Genomic DNA, 5,973 nt, shown 5'->3' with positions numbered 1-5,973 from the left:
TTTGGAGACTGATGTCAAATGCAAAATCCCTCTAGTGGCCAGACAGGACGGGAAAGACTGTTTGGAGACTCATGTCAAGTGCAAAATCCCTCTAGTGGCCAGACAGGACGGCCCAGACGGAGACCCTTAGGAGGGCGATGGCAGCACCTGCTCAGAAAACTAAGATGGGTAACAGAAGAAGACCGATGACGAAAAACAAGCTAAAAATAATTAATTAGACGGAGCCCCGAAATTAAACGAGGGTAAACATCGGAGCGGCTTTTCAGAGGTGGAGGGAGCTACTGTCCTGAAAGGATTCAACACCGATTCAGAACTAGCCACATTTCTGCTTGAGAAGTAAGTATCCCTGCTTGGTTTGTTTCATCTGAAGGATCTTAAGCAATGGTTAGAGTATCACTGGTGATAGCGCAAATCTCATTTTACTCTGTAGCTTGTTGCTAAGTCTAACAGTTAGCTTGGTGGCTCGCAGCACAAAAGAAATGTTGTAGCCGGTGAAGATTAACTTTAACTTTACCTGCTAACTCTTTCACCCTCAGTATGAGCAATGTTGTTTGATACCTACATTTAGCAAGCACACATTTTTTTTTGTCAATCACAATTAAATGCATGTAGATATGGTGCAATTACTTTAATTGTGCGCTGTCCCTGCCACAACATTATAGCCTACTTCTATTGATTCTCATCTGTATTTTGGAATAGTAATAATAGACTCACACCAATACAGAGAAGTGTGCGTGGGGGGAATCAAGTTCATATTTATTGTGCTTATCATTACTTTACCATATTACTATATAAGGCATAGAATAAAAACATTTCCATCCGTTTTCATCGTCTGTCAGATATCTGATTTCAGATATCACAAACTCTACATTAAGAAGTCCAGAAAGTGGAGATGGTATGTCAAAAAAGAGGAAAAGGACTATCATTATATCCTGAAAATTCAGAGGGCGATTGTAAGGAAACAGGTGTCATCAGGACTGCCTCGATTTACAAACATGAGACCAAGACAGCATGGTGTGCTGTCCGGTGTGCCGCCCTTCCTTCTTTTAAAGGAGCTACCGCCCAGACCCCCTCATTCCCATCTGGCCCCCAGCTTCCCTTATTAAAGGGGTATTAAACATTGAGACCCCCCCTGAGATTGCCCCAGTGGCTTTGTTGGTCTCCGGTTCCCCAGAGACTTGGCCATTGTCCCGCCCCCCAGAGACCACCAAAGCACTTTTCCTTTTTGTTCCCCCTACATGTTGGAAGAGGCATTGTCCATAACTTGCGTGTCAACCAGCACCTTTACAGTAGGCACCAAAGCACTTTTCTTATTTCTTTTCATTACTACCCCAGGTAAGGATCTCTGCAAAATCTGCAGTATTGCAGGCAGGTGAGCTGCTGAGACTCTGGAAGGAATGGAAACACATTCAACTCGTGGATGACTCAATTCCCGGCTTCAGTGTCTAATGTAAGTAACTTGGTCGGAGCTGATTTTAAAAAGCTCATGTGAGCATTGGTGGTTCAGTGGTAGAATTCTCGCCTGCCACGCGGGAGGCCCGGGTTCGATTCCCGGCCAATGCAACACTCTTTTGCTACAATGTGAGGACAGGAATGAAGAAAAGGCACACATAGAGCTAGTTTCACAGGTTTTTCTTTCCTTTCAGCCCATAGTTTTAGGGTTTGCCTTCTCTGCCATACTTGGTGAGGCTTTATTTTACATCACTAAATACACTTATTCAACAGAGGACACTGTGAAGCGGCTGGGATGAGGAACACTAACGGTAACGTTACAGTGCTGATTTGCACTACAATCCAGCATGTCTGTTTTTGAGTGGATGTCTACAGTTTAAAAACAAAAGAGGGAAGCAAGACATATGAAGCCAGGACAAGACACAGCAAAACAGAACAATGTTCCGACAAAACATCAAAGAAACACAGAGACTAAAAACACTGTCAAGAAAAGTACAAACCAGTACCTTTAAGGAACAAAAGCTTGTCACTGGGGTGGTACCCTCAAAGGGACAATGTTGTTCCTTGAATAAGACGATCAAATTTGTACCTTACCTGTTAGTACCTTCTAAGGGACAATATTATACATTTGAGGATCAATAATGGACCTTAAACAAAGGTACAACAAAGTACCTGTCGAAAAGGTACAATTTTGTCCCATTAAGGTACCGACCCGGTGACAAAGCCATTTTGTACCTTTAAGTGGCAAAAAGTTCCTTTTTCAACTCCTCAAGTGAATTAAAAAAACGCACGGGAATTTTAGTCCTTCAAATGGAAATGTCTAATTCACAGGATCGCAAACATAACATGTAACATCCCAAATGGCTGTCGTCGCCAATATAAAAAACATTTAAACACATTTTATTAACAACTTCATACCGCCATGTCAAAAAGACAGTCAACAACAGCAGAGAATAGCTGCAAGGCAGGGAATAAATACAATAGCGCTATTTATCTTTCAGTTTCATGAACATCACTAATAAGCACTGTGTTTTGGAATAAGAAATACACAAGCTTTGAGCGTTGAGCTTTTTAACCATTCTCATCCCCACGCTCTACAAAACTGCCAACACAGCTTATCATAAATACCACATACATTTACGTTATCCAGTAATTCTTGTTGAACAGTATGGGGAAGTTGTTTTTTCCCCCTTGATTTCAGAATGAAGCCGAAAACATTCTCTCTAAACTGCGTAACCAGTTCATTCATATCAAGAGGTTCAGGAGGAACGACAGCATCACTGGTTCCCTGCTCCTCCTCCACCACTACTGTTTGCTGCATATCATGACCAATGGCTCGTCACGCTATAACGTCTTTATGCTTCCTGTAAATATGTCGTATATATTATGTATTGCCTTTCTCTGCTCCCTGGCTGACTCCAGCACCCCGTGTACTTCCTGCTTTTCAAGTCAGCGTTGGTGGTAGAATTCACGCCTGCCACTAAACATAGCAGTGATGGTTAAAGATACTTTAAAATGCTGTAGTGGTTCAGTGGAGCATATTCTGCGTATTAATGTCTTACTAAGAATACTTTAGGCCACTGACTCGTCCGCTGTGATCAAGAACTGAGTCATGTCCCTCCTCGTTAGTATAGTGGACAGTATCTCCGCCTGTCACGCGGAAGACCGGGGTTCGATTCCCCGACGGGGAGTTCCTTTTCATTTTTTGCCCTTCCCTAGGCCGCAGAGGCTTTCCGTTCTTGCTAGAATCTTTTGCAAAGCCCCCATAAACCCCAGCTGGCATCCAGTCCCCCTGGTCTCTAGCTGACGTCCTGCTCTTCTGAACCATGAGCTGGCGCCCAGCTCCCCAGACATACGGCATTATGCATTGAGACCACCCCTGATATGACTCCACATGGCATGTTAAAAACACGGCGTGTTAAACACACGGCCATACTAGAGAGGAGAGGACCCTGCTGTATGCTAATGTCAGGGAAATATACAGCTCTTCTCCCCTCCCCCCACTGGGCAGGTCCGACCACAACCTGGTTCACATAAACTCCTGCTATGTGCCTCTGGTTCAGAGATGGGAATAGGGAGGAGGCGAGGGCCATTCAGGGGGCCTGAAGGTGAAGATCAGGGAGGCTTAGGAGAAGTACATGCCAAGGATATATTACATCCGTAGTGGTCTAGCAGTACCATAGGAAATGAGTGGGAATCAGTTTAGGGCGTTTTAGATAAAAATGTCCCGAGTGTCAGACCGGGGCCATGTCATAATAACGTTGTAGACGTTATAAACTCACGTATAAACTCAACTAGAAATATGATAATAGATGCAATTTGTTTCATGTCCCTCCTCGTTAGTATAGTGGACAGTATCTCCGCCTGTCACGCGGAAGACCGGGGTTCGATTCCCCGACGGGGAGTTCATTTTTTTTTCTTCTCTCCTTTATGGCAGAGTAAATACATATAAGGTACTGCGAAGTACTTGCCCACCACCAAAGTACTCACCTGCTGTTAAAAATCGTCATATTTTCTTTTTTTTGTAGTACACTTTCTAGTTAAAACTTCAGTTACTGTCTCCGGAGTACAGATCATACAGCGCCCATCCCTGGAGGACATCGGTAGCACACACTGGGAAAACGGATCTTTTTTTCTCTTCTTTTACCGTTTCTTTGTTTTTCGGTTTGAAGCGACAAACGAAAGCAGGTGGTTTTCTTGTTATTTCGTTTTGTGGTTCAAACAAAAAAAAAAAAACTATCAACACGTACACGGACCGAGAAGGAGCTCCTCTGTTGGACCAGTGGGGGTTAAATTAAGCGCCCCCCATAATCTGTGTCTGCCCCGGTGCCCCCCAATTATCTAACTGACAACCACAACACAGAGACCGCTGCTTTGACTCACTTACATGGACTAACACAGTCAGCCTATAGGGAAGTGGGTTGGGAACCGGACGGTCGCCGGTTCGAGTCCACGTATGGACCAAAAAGTACGGAGTGTGGGTTTGGTGGCTGGAGAGATGGGCAGTGCCAGGTGCTCTTGAGCAAGGAACCGTACCCCTCCCCCCCACCCCCAACCACTTAGGGAGCTGGTCCAGCTGGCAGCCCCCCCCCTCCTCTCCATTGGTGCATGTATAGGTCCTCAGCATGTGTGTGTAGTTCAGTCGTGTGTGTGATTACTAACAAAGTGTGCACACAGTGTACATTGTAACTTCCCCATTTGGGACTAATAAACAAATTAAAAATTAAATTAATCCATACCGTGTTTTCATATTATGTGTTCTGTTAGTACTCTCTTTTAAGATATTTTGTTGTTATTTAGATACTGCAGGTCTTTACTGCCACTTTATTTCCATTTACTCACTTTTTTTACTATTTACTTTGTGCTATTACAATTTTCCGGGTAGTTTAGGGGTATTTTATTTTTACATTGACAATAACAATATTCTATCCTAATATTACTTAATTTCCAACCTATTTTCTTTATCTGTTTACTGTCGCCACATCATCGCTATCTGGGTTTTTACAGTCCTTGAAAGCAGCAGCAAACCGACATTGACCGAGTGTCCCTGAAGGCAGCGTACTGGACGCGCCTTACGTAGCAATCACGTGATTGCGTCAACAGAAACAAACATGGCGCCGCGAAAGTGATCACAACTGATGTGAGTGTTTCTACCCGGGTTATCGTGAGGTTCACTGTTGTTTTGTGTAGCTGTGGGACAAATAATCACGCTAACACGCAACGCATGTTTTTAAGTACACTGCAAATTATTCAGAAAGTCGAAGATAAGAACTTTATTTGCCGTATTTAGGGTCTCGTGGGGTCAGTGTGTTTACATGTCGACCGATGTGTTCTCGCGCTGTGTAAGATAACTTTAACCCGAGATAGTTCCCGTTAAATGTGAGCTTCTCCCTCAGCCCACTGCTTTAACTTGAAGTCCCGGGTTAGATAGAAGAGGGCAGTCTTTTAGGGGACCAGATTTCTCAGACACAATCCGGGGACATTTTCAGCTCAGAAGCGGATTTACCTCCAAAAAACGTCGTGTTTTTATTTTTGTAAAACTTAAAACGGGGACACGAGACCTAGAGCTGTTTCCCCCCAACAGACCACATCATGGAAAGGATTCCTAAGGAGGTCGACCTTTCTGTTAAAGGTTAAGATCCTTTTTAAAAACAGAAAAGTCTGAGAAATTATGAACCCACCAGACTCCATGTAAATAATCAGGGATTTAGCATCGTAAAACACGGCTTACTAAAACATCTCTGAGCTCGTCTGGAGCGACTATCGGCTCCGTTTGGTCGGGGTTTTCTGTCTTTCACCCCAATATCGGGTCTGTCAGTCACAGTGGAAACCGGGGACAGGTCCATCCGGGGACAGGTCCAGCCGGGGACAGGTCCATCCGGGGACAGGTCCATCTGGGTAGCCGGGGACAGGGGACAGGTCCAGCCGGGGACAGGTCCATCCGGGGACAGGTCCATCCGGGGACAGGTCCATCTGGGGAGCCGGGGACAGGTTCAGCCGGGGACAGGGGACAGGTCCATC

The 5,973-nt window shown here is 44.7% G+C and overlaps 1 protein-coding gene and 3 non-coding genes across 4 annotated transcripts in view; all 4 read left to right on the top strand.

Moving 5' to 3' along the window:
* The first annotated feature begins 1,492 nt into the window (after nucleotides 1-1,492).
* On the top strand, nucleotides 1,493-1,563 carry trnag-gcc. Its single transcript has one exon. It is a non-coding gene; the product is annotated as a tRNA-Gly (tRNA).
* A 1,508-nt stretch (nucleotides 1,564-3,071) lies between these two features.
* On the top strand, nucleotides 3,072-3,143 carry trnad-guc. Its single transcript has one exon. It is a non-coding gene; the product is annotated as a tRNA-Asp (tRNA).
* A 642-nt stretch (nucleotides 3,144-3,785) lies between these two features.
* On the top strand, nucleotides 3,786-3,857 carry trnad-guc. Its single transcript has one exon. It is a non-coding gene; the product is annotated as a tRNA-Asp (tRNA).
* Nucleotides 3,858-4,981: 1,124 nt separating this feature from the next.
* uimc1 (ubiquitin interaction motif containing 1) overlaps nucleotides 4,982-5,973 on the top strand; it is a 24,895-nt gene continuing 23,903 nt past the window's right edge. Inside the window, exon 1 of the mRNA XM_034890002.1 lies at nucleotides 4,982-5,092. The gene's annotated coding sequence lies outside the window, so the exon portion shown is untranslated. The remainder of the gene's footprint in view (nucleotides 5,093-5,973) is intronic.

The sequence above is a fragment of the Etheostoma cragini genome, chromosome 13 (genome assembly GCF_013103735.1).
Source record: "Etheostoma cragini isolate CJK2018 chromosome 13, CSU_Ecrag_1.0, whole genome shotgun sequence".
NCBI lineage: Eukaryota > Metazoa > Chordata > Actinopteri > Perciformes > Percidae > Etheostoma > Etheostoma cragini.
The sequence above is the reverse complement of the archived record's forward strand: the minus strand, read 5'-3'. Positions and strand labels throughout refer to the sequence as shown.